Source organism: Rhinatrema bivittatum, chromosome 17, assembly GCF_901001135.1.
Source record: "Rhinatrema bivittatum chromosome 17, aRhiBiv1.1, whole genome shotgun sequence".
Taxonomy (NCBI): Eukaryota; Metazoa; Chordata; class Amphibia; order Gymnophiona; family Rhinatrematidae; genus Rhinatrema; species Rhinatrema bivittatum.
In genome coordinates, this window is record NC_042631.1 from 48,948,771 (window position 1) to 48,970,884 (window position 22,114).

Sequence of the window (22,114 nt, forward strand, 5' to 3'; positions counted from 1 at the left end):
TAAGCCGGCCATCAAGAACCTTAAGGCCGACATTCTTGTCCTGTGTCTTCGAGACTACAGATTCTCCAGACTCCCCTCAATTCATCATTGAGCCATCGCGAGACCTGCTATCCGCCACCATGACTATTCCTGCCAGGAAGACTTTTGTACTACCACACCTGCGGAAACAAGTTATGGCGTGGGCCCATGACTCCCACTGCTCAGGTCATCCAGGACAACATCGGACCTTTCAGGCCCTTCGCCGCTACTATTGGTGGCTCAAGGTCAATAAGGACGTTCAATCTTATGTGGAATCCTGTCATTTGTGTGCCCGTCATAAGAGAATTCCAGGTTCATCCCCAGGCTTACTCCAGCCCCTCCAGTGCCCACCGAACCCTGGACCCATATCTCGATGGACTTCATGGTCAATCTACCTTTGTCTGGTGGCAACACCGTCATTTGGGTAGTCATTGATCGATTCAGCAAAATGGCACACTTCGTACCACTCCCAGGGTTGCCTTCCGCACAGTTGGCCCAGTTTGTTTGTCCAGCACATTTTTGAAGCTGCATGGATTACCCAAAAGTATCCTCTCAGACCGAGGACCCCAATTTACTGCAAGATTCTGGAGGGCCCTCTGCCAGAAATTTGACATCATCTTGGATTATACTTCTGCATACAACCCTCAAAACCAATGGCCTAGCGGAGAGGACAAATCAAACCCTCAAACAGTTTCCTTCGTATCTATGTTAATGATAAAACAAGACGACTGGGCAAGTCTACTCCCGTGGGCCGAGTTCGCCCTCAACTCGCATCCTTCCACTGCCACCGGATCTTCTCCCTTCCAGTTGGTTTATGGGAAGCATTCCCCCTTCCGCCATGGCCTGTTCCCATTACCGTCACGTCTCCAGTGGCCCAACTCTCTGCAGTCGAACTACATCGCCTCTGGCATGCCTTGCTGAAAGCCATCCAGATGGCGAAAAAATATGCTGACCGTCAACGAAGACCGTGTCCTTCTCTGAGACCCGGTCAGAAGGAATGGCTGAGTACACAATTCATCCGGCTCTAAAATTACCTTCAGCGCGACTGGCTCCTCAGTTCATTGGACCATTTCCCATCCTCCGTCGGATTGGTACGTGTCCAATCAGCTTCAACTACCACCGTCACTTAAAATCCATGGACACCTTCCATGCCTCTCTTTTGAAAAACCCTTGGTGCTGTCTTGGCCTTCTAGCACGCCTCCAGCACTCCAACCCATCGCTTCTGAAGATGACACCACCTACCAGATCCGAGAGGTGCTGGACATCCGGAAACATAGGACGAGATGGGAGTATCTACTAGCCTGGGAGGGGTTCGGCCCCGAAGAAAATACATGGGAACCTCTAGCCAACATCCTAGATCGGAACCTTCTTGCTCAGTTCCATCTGGACATCCGTCCAAATCCAGGCCTCCTGGGAGGCGCCCTAATGGGGGGGTACTGTTGTGCTTCGTGGGCCGTGGCCACCCGCGGCCACCTGCAACCACAACCCCCTACCTGATCCACACCGTTGGGGCTGCCGCGGCAGCGTCGGGGGGGGGGGGGGTCACTGGAGTCCGGCTCCGTTCGCCCCCCGCACCTCGGCCCGGACCCTCGCAGTGGTTGCCAGTGGGAAAGGCGTCCCAGGCCTCCCCTTGCGGCGTCAGACTGCTCTGCATCGCTCCCAGATCCAAGGTGACCGCCCTGCCCTTAGGCGCGAGGCTGTACCTCCTCTCAGAATTTAAAGGGGCCTCATCCCCTATATTAGATTCAGCTGCATCAATTGGGCTCAGGCTCAGGGAGGTATTTAAGGAGACTTCCTCTGTACACTCCTTGACTTGGCAACGAGTCTGCTCACTCCGGCGAGTTCTCCTGGTGCCTTGGGTTCCTGGTTCCTGCTTCTCCTCGGACTTCTCTTCGGTGTGTGACTTCGGACTGGCGAGCGGTGATCCTTTGGTGTGTGACTTTGGACTGGCAAGCGGCTATTCTTCGGTGTGTGACTTCAGACTGGCAAGCGGTGATCCTTCAGTGTGTGACTTCGGACTGGCAAGCAGTGATCCTCTGGTATTCAACCCCGGACTTTCTCAACAGACCATCCATCTTCAAGGGCCCACCTAGGTCCCAGCGGCCCGGGTTCCTACGGGCTCCTCCCAGGAGGGCCACGGGCTTCCAGTGGCGAAGATCCAGTTGGCCCTTGCACCGACTCCACACCTCTTCGACCTCTCAAAGGTCCATCTAAGTCTCCTGCGGTGAAGATCCAGCCAGTCCCAGCTTTTGCTCCGTCTCACCACCCGACAGGGGAGCCTGAGGCGCCATCTCCTAAGGTTGTACCAACCTCCCTGTTGGTCCAAGGGTTCACGTCCCTCCTAGTCATAACAAATAGGGAACCTAAAAACACTATACTAGCCATATAACTGAAAAAATACAAATACCACTTACCCGCTACCACGACGCAAGGGGTTTTTTTCAGACTTATTATCCATGCTCTGAATTTAATCACAAAAATTGGTGGTGTGTATTGTCACATAAACTCAATATGAAGTCTGCCGTTTTAACACTGGTGTGAAATCACCTCACTACAAGATTGATCTCATCTTTCCTTTAAAGATAAATATAAAGGGATCTGATCATTCATCAAAACTAACCTATCTAAAAAGGCTATCGTACTCTATAGGAACTCACCTCCCCAAGTCCAAACGAGTGATTAAAGGCATTCATTCACTTGCATAACACCAACGCATGTGTACATCTACAAACAACTCCATATCTAACATGCCAACTTGAATGCAATGTTATCTGCACCTTCCTACTTTAAATACATCACCAAAAACCCCACCTCCAATTTTCTATCATATGCCTACTCAATGAGGGTCTACATTCATTCCATCCGGTTCAATCGTCTTCCAATCAAATATAAATATAAATTTTTTTGCCTTCCTAATCAGACTTTCAGAAATATCACCTCCTCTTTTCAGATCCACATGTGCAATAATCCAAAATTTTAGGTCCTCCAAACGATGCTCCATTAAACACCAATGTTAACCAATGGAGCTCCTTCCATTTTTGTAATGCTCCAGTATACGAACTCTCACCTTCCTGATGTAAAACTGACCACATAGACACATAATTACATAAACACCGAACAAGTACCGCATTGAAATTGTCCATGTTGCAAAATGAAATTTGGGAGATATTACAGGATGTTTTATGTAAAAAGCTAATTGATAGAAAATTAGCTACCTATATGAGCCTTTTCCCAAAGTTCCTGTTTTATATCTGATACCCAAAATTCATAAATCTATGCAATCTCCCCCAGGGCACCCCACACAAATCAGACAAAACCAATTGGTCCCTTAGAGACAAATTTTTCTTCATAGCAAACAGTGGGAACTCCTTAAATAAAGGGTCTAACTAAAATAATAGCCAATGCTTCCTAATGATCTTTTTAATGTCATCTGAAACATTAGAAAAAGGAAGTGTGCACACAAAACGGGATAACTGAGACTTCTTACTTGAAATCAAAAGGTTTTTACGATTTGCATATAAAGCATACTTATAAGCTTTTTTCACACATTTATGTGTATACCCCCGTTCATAAAACCTGCGTGATAACCCCTCTGCTTACTCTTTAAATACATCTATAGTTGAACAAACTGACGAAGTCTCAAAAATTGACTAATAGGGATATTGTTCTTAAGGGATCGTGGATGAAAACTATTATAATGAAGCAAAGTATTTTTATCAGTAGGTTTTCGAAAAATTGATGTTTCTAAAGAGCCTTGTTGCTTATAAATCCACAAGTCTAAAAAAGAAATATGCTGTTGATCATAAATATACGAGAATTGAAGATTAGAGTCCAAAGTATTAAATTAATCCACTGAAAAAACCTCAGTAAATCTTTCAATGGCCCTATCCATTTACACAGTATATCATCTATATACCGGCCCCAAAATATTATATATTTCCAAAACTCAGACTGATAGATATGTTGGCTTTCAAACTCTCCAACATACAATCAGGCAATAGAAGGGGCCATAGTAGACTCCATAGGGACCCCTTTTATTTGATGGTACAAATGTTTACCAAATTTAAAAAAATTTCTCTTTAAACAAATATTGGCTAATATTGGCTTCGTTTCTGATCCAATGCTAAAGCCCGTTCCAATGATTTCCAAATGATCTCCCCTGCAGCATCCTGTGGCACATTAGTGTAGAACACCAAAATGTCCAAAGTGACACGCCACCATTCTGCTTGTACATTATCTATCTGAGATAATTGGTAAATACAGTCTGATGTGGCTTTAATATATGACTGAATCTTTAAACACCTCAGGTTGTAGCCAACTATCAATATACCTAGAAATAGGTTCAAATAGAGAGCCTATGCTTAATACTGTGGGGTGCCCCGGTGGGGGGATAGCATAGATATATGAATTTTGGGTATCAGATATAAAACAGGAACTTTGGGAAAAGGCTCATATAGATAGCTAATTTTCTATCAATTAGCTTTTTATATAAAGCATCCTGTAATATCTCCCAAATTTCATTTTGCAATATCTCTGAAGGGTCTGATAATAACCTCAAATTGACTTTGTCATCGTTCAATTGACAATGAGCCTCCATAAGATAATCATGATGATCTTGTATAACAATTCCGCCACCTTTATCAGCTGCCTTTATGATTATTGATCTATCCTGCTTTAAATCCCTCAATGCTGTTCACTGAGGACAAGTGAGATTATTGAAATATGGTCTTTTTTCACTTACCAAAGTTTGAAGATCGTTTAATACCATTTTTTCATAAACCGAAATACAAGGATCTTGAGGATCTGGAGGTAACCATCTTTACTTTTTCACAAATTTATTACAACCCACATTAACAGATTCATTACCAAAGAACTTTGCCAATTTTAATCACCTAAAGAACTTAAACAGATCAATTCTCATCTGAAATGCATCAAATTTACAGATGGAATGAAAGACAACCCCAAATGTAATAGTTCTACTTCATCACTACATAAGGTTTTAGAAGATAAATTGCCCCCAGTAGACACATCATTTCTTCCTTCTTGAATGATGGCTGGCTTGGAATGTCCGAATTTGTCCTGATTCAGGAATCAGGAGACCGCCATGGTCTTGGGTGGGTGGGTAGAGGGGTAAGGAATAGGGAAATAAACAATTAAGATTACTTACAGGAAAAAACTTAAGGACTGTAGTTCAATGTAGCTTGCTGTTTCCCAATAAAGAAGGCCTGGGACGTTACACTGCACAACCACACAAATATACTTCCAGCCAAGCAATTTGAGGTTAAATTCTCTCTCTTATTTGTTTTTAAAGCCAATCCCCATTAGTACAAAGTTACAAGTTTTAAAAAACTTTTCCCCAAAAACTTTAGAAAAAAACCCAAGGATTTACCCACAGGTCACTTGGAGCACACTATCCTCAGAGATCTAAAAACAAATGAACACTTTAGTCTGGAATTCAATGGTCAAATTGCTATACCCTGCCCCACCCTAAGAGAGATAGACAATAGCCCAGACAGTTGCACTGTTGAGCCACAGAAATATACTTTCTAGCCAAGCACTATGAGCTAAGTTCTCTCTCTTATTTTGCTTTTAAGCTAACTCCCACAAAAAGCACACAGGTACAAAGTTACAAGCTTTTCAAACAAATGCAGATCCCTAGTGTCAGGCAGTGGAAGCTTGATGGTTTTGTACCTGTTCAGAAAGTCTAAAGCACCCAATATTTGAAGCCATTTAGCTGGCTAAGTTTATCCAGCTAACTTAGGCAGCCGGATAGCGGCTCAATATCAGGTCCAAAGGTCTTATATGAAGCTGTTTGTGTTGCATACTAAACGTTTGAGAATCCTAACTGTTTGAATATTTTCTGTTTGAATTTATGGACTAACATGGCTACCTCACTACTTTATCTTTTCTTCTAGGAAATCCTGAGGACATATTTGCCATTGATAATGTGAGAGGGAATATAACAATGAAGAAAGCAGCAAATACTCTTGGGACAGTCATTTTACAAGTCCTGGTGAGTTTATTGGAATTCCTAACAGTAACTGATGATATCAGGGCAGGATATGACACTCTATAATGCTTCCTGAAAGGTAGCAACTAAAGACCAGAACCATCAATAAGACTGGCAGTACTAAGGGTTTTCTCCCAGATTTTTTATAATGGCAAAATACTTCGTTCCTCTGACTTAAAATATTGTAGTTGTATTTATGTATCTTTGAGGGTGAGTTTATCTCAAAAAAATGGATGTGCAGAATTAGCTGCTGTTCACTTAAGTAGGTATACGGATGCAAGCAGATAAGAATCAGCCATGAGTTTCTTGAACATGCAGGAGAATGATGAACATGGCAGATATCTCTAGCCAGGAGCTGATGGATAAAATCAATTCATGTCTCTTAGGCCTGGATTCACTAATGCCGCAAGGCATAGTTAATCCCGGCGGGTAACGGTGGGCGGGGGGGGGGGGTGAAGCAGGGGGTGGTCCTACGCTAGCTGGCAGCGATCGCACCTCCGCAAATAGGCAGTGATACAGAACCTTACCGTTTCGCTGTCTGCGCCATCTTCGCAGAGTCAGCCCCGGTGACGCCCCGACTCCTCCTCTTCCGGGGCCGACTCCACCCCGATGTAGCTAGCACACACGTGCGCTAAGCTTTCTAGCTATCGCACGCCTTGCACTGGTAGCGCAAGCGTGCAAATAGCTTTAGAAAATAACCCCTTAGTGATATGAAACTGGGTTTCTGCTAATAATAAACTTAATCCAGATAAGAAAGCTCTTGAATTTAAGCAGTTTAGTGCCACAGCTGGAATCCTTTTCTCTATCATTAGTTTTAGATTAGTTGCCATGCAAAAAAGTTTGCAATTCTGGGTCCGTAACACTGTGGCCATTGGCTTGGGGAAAGTGTTGAAGAAAAAAGCAGTCTGGACTCTGGTTGTTCTTCAATAAATCTTCCGTTATTTACACAAACAAAAACAAGCAGAAAAAGACCTGCTTACCTCAGCAGCCTTTTAACACAAAGTCACAGCAATTCAAATATAAACAGTCTTGGCATATTATCTGCTTCCTTCTCCTCTCCAGGGCTTCTCTGTTTCCTCTGGAGCTGCCTCTCTATTCTGCTGCTCAGGGGAAGTGCCTTTAGAATGACAATTCACTTCTCAGATGAGTCAAGTTGAATGGGACAATATACCTGCAAGCCAATCCCTTAAGGTATTCTGAGGTTCTTTCCTGTATTCTCCTTCGCACACCCATCCTCTCAGTTCAACCTTCCTGGGTTAAGTGTCTGTCCTGTACCAGGGACACTATTCTGGATAGAAAGTCAGCATCTGCTGAAAGAGAGAATAGTGAACTATCTACAGTCCGGAGAATTGATGGACCAGAGGCACATGGATTCACCAGGGGAAGATCCTGTCAGACAAATCTGATTGACTTTTTGACTGGGTAACCAAGGAATTGGACCAAGGGAAGAGCGCTCGATGTCATATACTTTGGATTCAGCAAAGCTTTGATACGGTTCCGCACAGGAGACTGGTGAATAAAACGAGAAGCTCTTGGGAGTGAGTGACAAGGTGGTGACCTGGATTGCAAATTGGTTGAAGGACAGAAGACAATGTGTGACGTAAACGGAACCTTCTCTGAAGAGAGAGCGGTTTTAAGTGGTGTACCGCAAGGATCGGTGTTGGGGACCGGTCCTGTTCAATATCTTTGTGAGCGACATTGCGGACGGGATAGAAGGTAAGGGTTTTGTCTTTTTGCGGATGACACTAAGATCTGCAACAGAGTGGACACGCCGGAAGGAGTGGAGAGAATGAGACGGGATCTAAGGAAACTGGAAGAGTGTCGAAGATATGGCAGCTGAGATTCAATGCCAAGAAGTGCAAAGTCATGCATATGGGGAGCGGAAATCCAAATGAACTGTATTCGATGGGGGGGGAAAGGCTGACGTGCACGGAGCAGGAGAGGGACCTTGGGGTGATAGTGTCTAATGATATGAAGTCTGCGAAACAATGCGACAAGGCGACAGCAAAAGCCAGAAGAATGCTGGGCTGCATAGAGAGAGGAATATCGAGTAAGAAAAGGGAAGTGATTATTCCCTTGTACAGGTCCTTGGTGAGGCCTCACCTGGAGTACTGTGTTCAGTTCTGGAGACCGTATCTACAAAAAGACAAAGAACAAGATGGAAGCGGTACAGAGAAGGGTGACCAGGAAGGTGGAGGATCTTCATCGCATGATGTACGAGGAGAGACTGAAGAATCTAAATATGTACACCCTGGAGGAAAGGAGGAGCAGAGGTGATATGATACAGACTTTCAGATAGTTGAAAGGTTTTAATGATCCAAAGGCAACGACAAACCTTTACCATAAGAAAAAAATCAGCAGAACCAGGAGTCACGATTTGAAGCTCCAGGGAGGAAGATTCAGAACCAATGTCAGGAAGTATTCTTCACGGAGAGGGTGGTGGATGCCTGGAATGCCCTTCCGGAGGAAGTGGTGAAGACCAGAACTGTGAAGGACTTCAAAGGGGCGTGGGATAACACTGTGGATCCATAAAGTCAAGAGGCCGCCAATGAAGAGTGGGTGACTCGCCAGAATGATGGCTACTGCCTGGAGACAATACCCTTATTCAATAAACATACACATGGTTACTGTGACTCCAACATCACTCTAAGCTTCAACAGCAAGAGGAAATGTGGAAAAAAGGATTTGCACTCACAAGACGGGAGTAGCTGGCTTGTTACGGGCGGTTTACTAACCCCAACCAAATATCCAAATTACTACCTCCACCTTCCTCTATTCCTGATGCCTTTCAAACTAGCTTGATCACTCCATTCTTATACTTCACTTCAATGCATATCCAGCATAGTTCTCTGCTTCAACAGCAGGGGAAAAGAAAAACTGTTACTTCACACATCCAGCAGAGCTCTCTGCTTAAACGGGAGGGGAGAAGAAAAAAGGATTCACACTCACAAGTGGGGGAGTAGCTGGCTTGTTACGGCGGTTACTACCCAAACCAAATGTGCCTGATACTTCACCTTCAATGCATATCCAGCATAGCTCTCTGCTTCAACGGCAGGGGAGAAGAAAAAACTGATACCCTCACGCATATCCAGCATAGCTCCCTGCTTCAACGGCAGGGGAGAAGATAAACAACCAATAAGGGCTGTATAACATAATCTGGGTAAAAACAAATAAGCATGGGTGTAGCTTGCTTATTGCGGCGGTTACTACCCCTACTACCTCTAACTACTCAAGCTAGATATTTCACTTGGATGCAGCTCCATCACCGCTCTCTACATTAATGGTGGGGGTGGAAGGGAATTAGAACCAAGAGCTAAGAGAAAACAGATAAGTATGAGAGAAGAAATGAGGGGAAGCTTGCTGGGCAGACTGGATGGGCCATTGGTCTTCTTCTGCCGTCATTCTATGTTTCTATGTTTCTATTAGCATTTTCCTTCATGCTGTGTGTCGCACCTTATAGTTAATGGGCTGAAGGCCAAGAACCACTCTTCATGACCCTACCATTTAACTCCTTGTTTCATGCGATCCAGACGAGGGGTTGAATGGTCTGTCACAAGAGTGAATTAGTGGTCAAATAGGTAATACCAGCCAGAATACCTCTCCTAAAGCTTCCTTTTCAATCATTGAATATTGTTTCTTTCCTTGGCATTATCTTCCAATTAATGAAGGCCACTAAGTGTTCCTGGTTTTGTTCTCTTGAGCCAGGACTGCTCCTAAGCTTACCTCTGAGGCATCTGTCTGGACTGTGAAGGGCCTGGTAAAGTTTGGGGCTCATCAGAATTTGTCCTGAGCACAGAAACTATCTTTAAACTCTGGATGGCCTCTTCTGCCCTCCTTAGACCAGCTGACCTTCTCTGGAGCCACTTTCTGTAGCAGATGGGTCCGGCCTTTTTCATGAACCTCCTATAGTATCCGATGAGGCCTAAAAAGGCTCTCACTTTGCTCTTCATTTGTGGGACTGGCACTTGGGTGATTGCTTCTATTTTTCATGCTTGGGGATGAACTTTCCTTTCCCAAGGGAGTATCCCAGGTATTGTTCGTCTTCTCCCCCTAGCAGGCACTTCTTGGAGTTAGCTGCCAGCCCAGCCTCTCCACAGGCTTGCAAGCACTTCCTGTAGTTGTCCTGTGTGTTTTTCAATTGCCACTGTAGCTGAAAATTTCCATCAAGATAAGCTGCAGCATAGTTCTGGTGTGGGCAATTTAGGTGGTAAACCAACCTCTGGAACATTGTTGGGGCTCCATGAAGTATAAAAGTGTCCTCCAGGTGTAGAGAAAGCTGTTTTCTCTTTGGCAGCTGCCAATATCACTTTGTTAGGTCCATCATGGATATAAACTGGGCTTCCCCAGTCACTCAATGAGTTCATCTATATGAGGTATCGGATAGGCATCCAGTTTCAAGGTATCAATGACTTTTCTGAATGCAAAAACAAATACTGCCATCCAGTTTAGAAACAAGCATAATGGACAAGGACCAGTCACTGTTAGATTCTTCTATTACGCTGAGTCCAGTGCATCTCTTTCACCCTCAATGTGCCATCTGGCCTTCAGAATCTGGTATGGCCACTTTCAAATGATCCACCCTTGAAGGTCGTGCTGTGAAACATTGGAAAGCCATTTTTATTCAGGCTTACTAGCTGGTCTAGATCTTCTTTTGTGAAGTAGAAAATTGGTCTCCAAAAGGAATTTCCAATGGTCTAGAATTTGGCGAGATTTCTGGCCTAATGTCCTGTCTCTGAACAAGGCTGCAAGTTGGTATGAGCCATTTCTTTAGGAGGTTCATGTGAAAGATCTGGTCCTTCTTTGTTCGGTTGGGTCACTTTGTAGTCTATTGACCCTATCATCTTCTAGTATCTTATAAGGGCCTTGCCAGCAGGACAGTAATTTACTTTCTGAAGACAATAGCAGTAAATAATAATAAAAAAAAAAATAGTGGAAAAATAATAAAACAACAGACAACCCTGACTAAATACAGAAAGCAGCTAGCCTACTATAAACAAGTAATTCTCAACACTAAAAAACAATATTACAGCACTAAGATAGAGAAGTTCTCAAATAACCCATGAGCCCTGTTCACCATAGTAAAAAATCTAACAACTGACAAAATGACAATTCTCAGAACCTACCAATAACCAAATGTAATGAAATAGCTACCTTCTTTAATGACAAAAATCACGAATCTAAAAGCAAAAATCCCTAGAATAAATAAGCAAAAAATCAACATGCAAAATAGAGATGTTAGCAATGGGAAGCATTTGACGAAATATCCGAAATTGAAGTTGAATCAATGCTAAAAAAAACTAACCCAAGCCCCACATGCACAAGACACAATCCCAACCGCAGATTTGCAAAAAGTAGCCAACATAGTCTCTCCAACTCTAACAAAAATCATTAACCTATCACTAAAAGAAGGAAACATGCCAGACTCACTAAAGGGAGCAATAGTAAAACCAATTCTAAAGAAAAAAAACAGCGACCATCTAATCATGAGCAATTATAGACCAGTATCAAACCTGCCCTTAATTGCTAATTAATAGAAAAAGCCATACAAAACCAATTAACAGAACACTTAGAGAGCAACAATATATTGTACCCATCACAGCATGGCTTCCACAAAAACTTCAGCACTGAAACACTACTACTTGCACTAACAGATAACATTATGAGAGGGTTTGACAGTGGTAAACAGTACATTTTAGTAATGCTTGACCTCTCAGCAGCATTCGACACAGTTAACTATGACATTTTGATAAACAGATTAGAAGAAATAGGATTATTTATTTATTTTATTATTTAAGAGTTTTTTATATACTGGGGCACGTTAAAAACATCACCCCGGTTCACAATGTAACGTAACGTAGCAACAGGCTTTACAATAATTTAGAGTAGATAAGCATAGATAAAACAATATTTAGCTTTACTATAAATTAGAATAGATAAACAATATGACAGCTGTTCAACTGGGGATAGGTGGTTTATCAGGTGATTACTTGATAAACTCTTAAGGAGAGTAGAAGGGAAAAGGTAAAAGGGGAAAGGGGGGGTAAGAGGAGGTAATTCTTGTGCGGGTAGAAGGAAAGTAGGTTCTTTAACTATTCACATATGTTCTTTAACTATTCACAAGGTGATGGGTAAGAGGGCGGATATGGAGGGGTAGGAGGAGGGGGGGGGCTGATGAGGTGGGAGTAGGAGAGGGGGCATGGTTGCTAGGTTCAGAGGGAAGTGTCAGTCGGTTGTCAAGTTCAAAAAGGGGGTGTCAGTCGGGATTAAGCAAATTGACAATCAAATGGTTTAAATCATACCTAAATAACAGATACTTCCAAGTGCAAATCAAAGAAGTAATGTCAGAGAAAATAACCTTCAAACAGGAGTTCCACAGGGATCTGCCCTATCCGCCACATTGTTTAACATATACATGCTACCTTTATGTCACCTACTAGCAGGTTTAGGAATTTTGCACTACATCTACGCCGATGATATTCAGTTAATATTCCCAATTGATGACACAATTGAAAAAACATTAAACTTAGCCAACATGTACCTAGATATAATAAACAACTTCTAAACCAAATGGAACTAGTGATCAATATAGAGAAAACTGAATTCTTACACCTAGAACGTAAAACATAACGATCATTCAGAAACCATTTACACTCAACAACAACCAAAAAATACATCTAGCTGAGAAAGTTAGAAACCTGGGAGTGATAATCGACCCTGAACTAAGTATGAAACAACATATATCTCAAAAAGTAAGAGAAGGATATGCCAAACTTATGACTCTTAGAAGATTAAAACCTCTACTAACGCCCACCAACTTCCGCTCAGTTTTCCAAGCCTTAATCTTTTCCAGTACTGACGATTGTAATGCCCTCCTACTGGGCCTGCCATACCCCACAATAAGACCATTACAGATTCTACAAAACACAGCGGCAAGAATTCTAACTGGGAAAAGTAAAAGAGACCATATCACGGAAACCTTAATAGAATTACACTGGTTACCCATTGAACAAGAATACAATACAAAACTTTATGCACCATCATAAATTAATACACGACGAAAAAAGCAGAGCGGCTGAACACAGCCCTCCGCGTACATACCCCCCACAGAAATCTAAGGTCAGCAAACAAAGCACTGCTAACTATTCCGTCAGTCAAAACGGCCAGATTAACACAAGTAAGGGACAGGGCCCTATCCCTAGCAGGACCTATAATATGGAACACCATGCCGGTAGAAATCAGATTGGAAAGAGACATCAAAACATTCAGAAAAAATTTAAAAACATGGCTATTTAAGCAAGCATACCACAAAGAGAATCGAGAGTAGAACCCAGGGAAGTGTTAGTCGCAGTCAGGCAAACTCCCACACACACACACACACATTTCTTCTTAAAGTGTGTCTTCTCTCCTAATTCTAAATTCTTCTTTTTACCTATACAACAAAAAACTAGAGTTAAACACAAATCTTTTAACGGAGTTAAAAAACTGGACATGACTTATAACACTCACCAAATAGTATTTACTATGATATTATGTTACAGTATTTTTGATGGCACCTGTTTAAGAGTTAGAATTCTAAACCCTTTATACAACATAGTTTTTTGTGCCTTTTTGTGAACCGTTGTGATGGCGCCCGCTTAACGACGGTATAAAAAAGATTTTAAATAAATAAATAAATAAAGAACACAATCTCTTGGGCTAAAAGACCTGTTGAACAGTGGACCGATTATATTCCTGGACTTGGGTTACTTGGGCCTTCTTCAAACATAGGCATGCAGCTTCTTCCACCCTTTTTAATCATTCTTGCATCTGGATTACATAATAAACTAGGATCTATATGAGGTTGCTTCCTCCCCCCAGATCTCCCAGGCTACATCTAGGATCCTCCTTTGTCTTCTCCCATACAAGTAGTTCAGAATAGGGAAAACCCAGTTGAGCTTTGGGGAACTTCTCAGATTGCAACATATTTAGGGTAGCAACAAATCCCAGTTCTTGCCATCTTCCACAATAAACAATATCCTTAGCATCTGCTTGAGGGTTTTATTTAAGCTTTTATCAGTTAATCAGTTTGTGGATGATAAACTGACATCTGAAGGGTTTTCACCCCTAGTAAGTCATAAACTTGCTTCATCACTTTGGACATCAACAGGATCCATATCTCTTTGAGTAATCCAACCTGGGAAAAGACCTCTATCAAGGTAGTTTCTTCGATTTCAGTCTTCATATTCCGCAGGGGTATAGTCTCTGGATACTGGGTGGCATTGTCAAGGGCAACTAAATTATATTTATTTCCTTGGTTGAATAACAGTTCTTTCAAAGGGAGTTTCTATAATGGGCATTGGCACTAGGGGAGCTACTTGAACTCCAGCTGACATTTAAGGCAGGATTGACAATATTCCTGGACTTGCTGGTACAAGCCAAGATAATAGAACTGGGCCAGGATTTTCTTCCAAGTTTTCTCCTCCCCTAGATGGCTCCCTAGTTGATAGCAGCACTTGTTGGCGGTGGGTCTGGAGCACCAAGAGTTGTTAAAAAATTTCACCCTCTAGAGTCCTTTTGCTACTTGGTATACTAAGTTCCTCCTCGTTATGAAGAATGGCAGAGCTGGGTTATGACTCTCCGACCCAGGGATCAATTTCATATCTATCATTTGCTTATGCTCTCGGTTCAGAAACTTAAGGGTCTCATCTTCTCTTTGGACCTATTTAAAGTTGCTGGGATTCCCCTCCCTAACCCACTCTGGGGGAGCAGCTATGGATCCTGAAGAGTTTGGAGATCCCCCTCTAACTCAGGGATGCTACTTATGGTGACCTCTAAGTGTTGGGAATAGCCAAGTTTCTCTTTCTTTCATTGCCTTTGGTATCTTAGGTTCCCTAAAGTATAAATTTGAATCTTCTAATGGAAAGACCTCAGGGAACTGTGTCTTGTCATTATCTGAGTCTTGTCATTTCCTGGCGTGTAGCCAGATGGACTCAGAACGAATGGGATAGTATCCGCGTGCTAGCAGTTGGAGACGGATCTGACGTCAGCACGGGGTATATATATCCCCACAGGAAGCGTAGCAACTTAGTAATTTCCATCTCCAAAGCAGTTTGGAGAGTCTGCACGCTAGCTGAGCGTGTTTTCCAAATCTACTTTTCTTTTCTTTTTCTACTTACTAAAACTTCTATAGCAATGAGCCCCGCACTCCTGCGGTGATACCCTAAGGTCCCTCCCCCAGTAGAGTTTCCCGGGGTGATTTCCGTGATCACCCCGGAGGTGTAAGTCCTCGGTCCGGCCGAATCGCGGCAGGGACACAGCCCCCGGGCGAGGTTCGGGTGAGGCTTTCGAGGCGCCTCGGTCCCGGCGTGGACGAGGCAGCGGGTGCATATCCTCAAACGCGGCGGTGAAGGTACTTGTCCTCTCCCCCCGCAGCCGGAGACCGCCCAGGTTCCAGCCGGGAAGCGCCGAGGATCAGGTAAGGTGTACATTTCTTATTTCTGGTCTCCGAGGAGCAGAGGATCGGCGGCGTGGCACGCCGTGGAGGGCGCCATTTTGTGGGCCTTGTTCAGGTATTGAGCGCCCGTAATAGGCGCGGCTCTATTCCTCCTTGTGCGTATATTGACTTATTGCTGTGAGCATATGCCACCAAGCATGTATTACTAACCGCCTGTTAATGAAAGCATATTGAATGCCACTGAGCGTGTATTGCTAACCGCCTGTTGCTGAGAGCATATTGAATGCCACTGAGCGTGTATTGCTAACAGCTTATTGTTGAGAGCCTATTGAATGCCATTGAGCGTGTCTTGCTAACCGCTTACTGCTGTGAGCCTATTGAATGTCATTGAGCGTGTATTACTAACCGCTTATTGCTGAGAGCCTATTGAATGCCATTGAGCGTGTATCGCTAACCGCTTATTGCTGAGAGCCTATTGAATGCCATTGAGCGTGTATCGCTAACCGCTTATTGCTGAGAGCCTATTGAATGCCATTGAGCGTGTATCGCTAACCGCTTCTTGCTGAGAGCCTATTGAATGCCATTGAGCGTGTATTACTGACCGCTTCTTGCTGAGAGCCTATTGATTTCCATTTGAGCGTGTATTACTGACCGCTTCTTGCTGAGAGCCTATTGAATGCCATTTGAGCGTGTATTACTGACCGCTTATTGCTGAGAGCCTATTGAAAGCCATAGAGCGTGTATTGCTAACTGCATATTGCTGAGTGCATATTGCATACAATTGAGCTGTTTTCATGGCCGCCTATTGCTGAGAACATATTGGTATTAAGCGCATATTGCTGCCGCATATTATTATTGCGCGCCTGTTGTATTACGCGCATATTGCTGCCGCATATTGTTATTATTGTGCGCCTATTGTATTAAGCGCATATTGCTGTCGCATATTATTATTGCGCGCCTGTTGTATTAAGCGCATATTGCTGCCGCATATTATAATTATTGTGCGTCTGTTCTATTAAGCATTCAGCGCATACTTTTCAATGGATCAGAACGCCGCAGCGTCTTCAGCGGCGGCGCCGCCTGCCTCAGGCATTAAAGCCCTTGGCCTCTGCTCTGCATGCCAGCTTAGAGCCACGCACAGTGAAGAGCCAGACTCCCTATGTGCCCAATGTGAGGAGGCCGTGGTCTCCTCACATTGGGAACTGTCAGCAAATCGTGGTCTCAGCCACGATTTGCTGACAGTTCCCCAGGGGCTACCCGGATTTAGCGGGCAGTCTCGACCAATCGGGAATCCCGGGGGATCTTGTACCCCGGCGATTAGAGGCTGCTTCAATTTCCTGGGTGGATCTCTTTAAGGGGATTCATGCCTTTGTACAGATGCAAACAGCTTCCCGTCCAGGCCCTGCGGTTCCTGCTGTTCCTGTCGTTTCTGCGGTTTCTGCGGTTCCTGCGGTGGCTGTGACTTGCGGCGGCTGCTGCAGCTTGCCGCTGCAGTGGGCGGCTCCTATGGATCCTGTTCCTGGACCCTCATGCCCTTATCGTGAGTGGGACCCTCCCGCCGCTGGACAGTCCGGATCAATCAGACCAGGAGGTTTCACCGGACGAGTCTGAACTCCCGGACGAGGGGGAACTTCCCCCGGGGATTGAGCCATATAGAACCATGAGGCGGTTCTTCCCTAAGGAGGATCTCTCCGACCTGGTGTCTCAGTGTCCTGGTGGAGTTGGATATTACAGGTCCAGCACTACGGTACCCTCGGCGCAGAACCCCCTGCTGGAAGGTCCTTCGTCCTATAGCCCAGCCATTTATCCATTCTTGCAAGCGGCACAACAACTGATAGATTTAGAATGGGCGGTGCCAGCAGCCGCATTCAAAGGGGGGCCGGGCCCTGATGGGCATGTACCCATTGGCACCGGCTATCCAGGACCTGCTGGCGTGCCCTCAGGTGGACGCCTTGATTAGCGCTGTGGTCAAGCGCACTACCATTCCAGTTGAAGGGGGGACGGCCCTTAAGGAGCCTCATGACCCGGCGACTGGACGCCATTCTGAAACAGACCTTTGACGTGCGGCTCTATCTTTGCGGATCGCGACCTGCTGCACAGTGGTGACGCATGCCTGTTTGTCACAGGTTAGGAACAACGCTCCAGCAGCTGACATGGAGTCAGCTCTTTCGTTCCTCACGGATGCTGCATCAGACCTGGTCCGGACAACAGCTAAGGGGATTTCATCCTCCGTAGCCGCCAGGAGGCAGCTCTGGATCCGGAGATGGTCAGCTGATGTGCCTTCAAAGACACGCTCTCACCAGATTGCCCTTTAAGAGCTCTTTCCTATTTGGCAGCGACCTTGATAAACTGGCCAGTACATGGGGTGCCTCTCCAGTGCCTCGACTGCCGGAAGATCGGTTCAGAAGGGGCCAGCGCGCCTTTCCAAGGCCCTCCAGGGGCAGGAGTTCACAGCGCTTTGTTCCTTACAGGGGTCGCTACCAGGCACCACGTCCTCAGGCCAGGAATCAGTCCTTTCGGACCAAGCAGCGCAAGAGGGGAGCAGGTCCGGGCTCGGGTCCCGGCCGCGCCTCTCAATGAGAATCTGCCGATTCATCTGCGGAACGGAGCCATAGGGGGCAGGTTAACCCTCTTCTACCCCAGATGGGTCGAGATCACGTCGTACCAGTGGGTCCTCGCCATTATCCGGGAGGGATATTATCTGGACTTTCATCATCTCCCTCTGGACAAGTTTGTTGAATCTTCATGTCCCATACACAAGAAGGCAGCATTGGAAGCCACCCTGGCGAGGCTCCTGTCCTTCAAAGCCATCATCCCAGTACCTGCCTGGGAAGTGAATTCTGGACACTATTCCATTTATTTCATGGTACCCAAGAAAGGGGGGTACCTTTCGGCCTGTGCTGGACCTCAAGTCAGTCAATCGATACTTACGGGTACCGAGGTTTCGCATGGAGACTCTGCGCTCCGTCAAGGCCGCAGTACAGCCAGGAGAATTCCTCACGGCATTAGACCTGTCAGAGGCATACCTGCATATCCCGATCCATCCGGATCATCAGCGCTACCTACGCTTCAAGGCTCTAGGACGCCACTTCCAGTTTCGGGCTCTGCCCTTCGGGTTGGCCACGTCACCACGGACATTCACCAAGGTGGTCGTAGTGGTAGCAGCGGCACTCAGGCGGGAAGGAATTCTGGTCCATCCCTACCTAGACGACTGGCTGATCAGGGCGAAATCTCGAGAGGAGAGCCTTCGGACAACCGACAGAGAGATCACCCTTCTGGAAAGCTTGGGCTGGGTAATCAACCTCAGCAAGAGCTGCCTACAGCCTTCCCAGTCTCTGGAATACCTGGGAGTACAGTTCGACACCCGGGCGGACACAGTCAGTCTCACTACCAAGAGAAAGTTGAAACTTCAGCAGCGTATCCAGTATTTGATGGGAGCCAGTCGGCCCATAGCCTGGGATTATCTGCAGGTTGTTGGTCTCATGGCATCCATCCTGGAAGTGGTGCCTTGGGCGAGGGCCCATATGAGATCTCTACAACACTCCCTGCTCTCTCGCTGGAGCCCCCGTCTACAGAACTATTCCACGTGCCTTCATCTGCCAGCCAGAGTGTGGACCCAGTTGCGGTGGTGGTTGCAGTCCAACCACATGAGCAGGGGGGTCGAAGATGTCATCACCCACGTGGACCTTGCTCACCACAGATGCCAGCCTGAGCGGCTGGGGAGCACACTGCGAAGAACTCACCGCACAAGGGCGGTGGAACAGAGAAGAATCAGCGTGGAACATCAACCGTATAGAGGCCCGGGCAGTCCGATTGGCATGCCTTCGATTTGCTCACAGACTGAAGAACAGAGCAGTCAGAGTGATGTCCGACAACGCCACCACGGTGGCATACATCAACCGTCAGGGCGGAACCAGAAGCCGACAGGTATCTCTGGAAATCGCCCCACTGATGGCTTGGGCAGAGGCGAATCTTCAGGACATCTCCGCCGTCCACATTGCCGGGAAGGACAATACCACAGCAGACTTCCTCAGCAGGGAAAGCCTAAATCCGGGAGAGTGGCAGCTGTCACCCACAGCCTTCCAGATGATTGTGGATCACTGGGGGATTCCAGACATGGATTTACTGGCGGACAAGTCCAATGCTCAAGTACCCAGATACTTCAGCCGCAAGCGCGACCCGTTCTCACACGGAATCGATGCCCTGGTCCAGCCGTGGCCTCCAGGGACTCTGCTATACGCCTTTTCTCTGTGGCCTCTGCTGGGCGCCATCATCCACAAGATTCAGAAACACCGGGGCCTAGTTCTTCTAATGGCACCCGACTGGCCAAGAAGACCCTGGTACGCAGACATGAGAAGACTACTGGCAGGGGAGCCTCTTCCCCTGCCTCCTCTCCGGGACCTTCTACGTCAAGGTCCCATCCTCCACGAGGATCCAGCTCAATTCTCTCTTACGGTCTGGCCATTGAGAGGGCTAGACTGAAGAAAAGAGGTTACTCAGAGCCCGTGATAGATACACTTCTCCGAGCTCGTAAGTATTCCACGTCCCTCACCTACGTAAGGATCTGGAGGGTATTTGAAGCATGGTGCGACACTCACGGCACCAATCCACATGCGACCACAATCCCTATTGTGTTGGATTTCCTGCAGGATGGACTTCAGAAGGGTCTCTCCCTCAGCTCCATCAAAGTTCAGGTGGCTGCGCTGTCTTGCTATGGTCCCAGGAGGGATGGCAAGACCATCGCCAAGCACCCAGATGTTTCTCGCTTCCTGCAAGGAGTCAAGCATATTCGTCCGCCACTAAAGTGGCCTGTGCCCTTATGGAGCCTCAATCTTGTTTTGGATTTCCTCGCAGGATCCACCTTCAGACCCCTTCGGGGACTGTCTCTCCGTTCTCTAACCTTGAAGATGGTGTTCCTATTAGCGGTATGTTCGGCACGCCGCATCTCAGAGCTACAAGCACTGTCCTGCCGTGATCCCTTTCTCAGAATCACTCCTGAGGCTATCCATCTTCGTACGGTTCCCTCCTTTCTACCAAAAGTGGTTTCACGGTTTCATCTTAACCAAACCATATCCTTGCCTACCACGGCGGGTTTGAAGAAATCTGAAGAAGGGCGTTTATTACGCCATCTCGACATTGGCAGATTGCTGCCCAGATATCTGGAAGTGGCACAAGAACTACGAAAGACGGACCATCTGTTCGTCCTGCACAGCGGGAGGAAGCAAGGTGAAGCGGCCTCGCAGCCCACCATCGCCCGCTGGATTAAAGAAGTTATCAGAGCAGCTTACGTGGAGGCCGGGAAGTCTCCGCCTCTACAAGTCAAGGCTCATTCTACCAGAGCACAAGCGGCATCTTGGGCAGAATCCAGGATGCTGTCGCCTGCAGAAATATGTAAAGCAGCGACGTGGTCCTCCCTCCATACCTTCTCCAGGTTCTACCGTCTGGATGTCCAGGCCAGGGAGGACTCAGCATTTGCGAGGGCGATCCTACATGGTCCTCAGGCAGCCTCCCGCCCAGGCTGGGAGTAAAGCTTTTGTACATCCCATTCGTTCTGAGTCCATCTGGCTACACGCCAGGAAATGTTGAGATTACTTACCTGATAATCTCCTTTCCTTAGTGTAGACAGATGGACTCAGCATCCCGCCCAGCTGCCTGTGTACATGGGTTTCACCGATTCAAGGTAAGCCATGTCATTTGTTTACATAAGAGCGTACACTATACCAGGTGTTAACGCCTTCCGGTTGTGAATGCTGGCGGTCTCCAGCTACTATCAATCGGTCAGGGGAATCCTGTTTCACTTTTCACTGAGCTTCAGTACACACATCCATAACAGCTTTTGCAAGGAAGATTACTAAGTTGCTACGCTTCCTGTGGGGATATATATACCCCGTGCTGACGTCAGATCCGTCTCCAACTGCTAGCACGCGGATACTATCCCATTCGTTCTGAGTCCATCTGTCTACACTAAGGAAAAGGAGATTATCAGGTAAGTAATCTCAACATTATCTGAGCTGGCTGGACCAGCTGTAAGTTTGCCTGAGAGTCCCAAAGTCTAGATAATCATATCTTAGAACAATAGGGTATGGTAGCCAGGGCAGTACTTCCACTTCTATATTAGCTTGTCCAACTGGGGTCTTCAGCAAGAGCTAGCTGATTGGGTATTGTGGCTGGTCTTGGTGAATACAGGCAAGGGTCAACATCTTCTCATAATCAATCTGAATTCTCTTGACCAATTGCCTCCAAATGAGAGTTTTATATTTCCCAAATCTACCAGGGCCTGTGAAGGGTAGACATCTAGTTCCACCGGAACCACAAAAGTTAAGAATCCCGACAGGGAATGTCCACAAAGTTGCAGAAATGTGGGGTCATCAAATTGACATCCATAGGGTCATCACCCATCCAGTGATGGTATGGGGCAAAATGGCCTCTCTCTCCATGGAGAGTGGCAGACCTGGGTTCTGTGAGCAGTGTAACGAATCAGGCCTGTCATGCTCTGAGGTTCACGGCAGGTGTCTGGCTTTTTGACTGCAGCACCTGGAGACCTGTAACTGCTGTCTCTCTTGCAATTGCAGTGGCTCTGGCATTCCTGGGCCTGATAGAAGGCATCAGCTACTTCCAGAGCTGTCTCCAGAGTAAGCTTTGGGTACTAATAT

At 46.1% G+C, this 22,114-nt stretch overlaps 1 protein-coding gene across 5 annotated transcripts in view; it reads left to right on the forward strand.

The window, feature by feature from the left end:
* LOC115079390 (cadherin-related family member 5-like) overlaps positions 1-22,114 on the forward strand; it is a 208,628-nt gene that overhangs the window by 122,271 nt on the left and 64,243 nt on the right. For all 5 annotated transcript variants that reach the window (XR_003853278.1, XR_003853279.1, XM_029582945.1 and 2 more), the window contains one exon: positions 5,934-6,031. The gene's annotated coding sequence lies outside the window, so the exon portion shown is untranslated. The remainder of the gene's footprint in view (positions 1-5,933; positions 6,032-22,114) is intronic.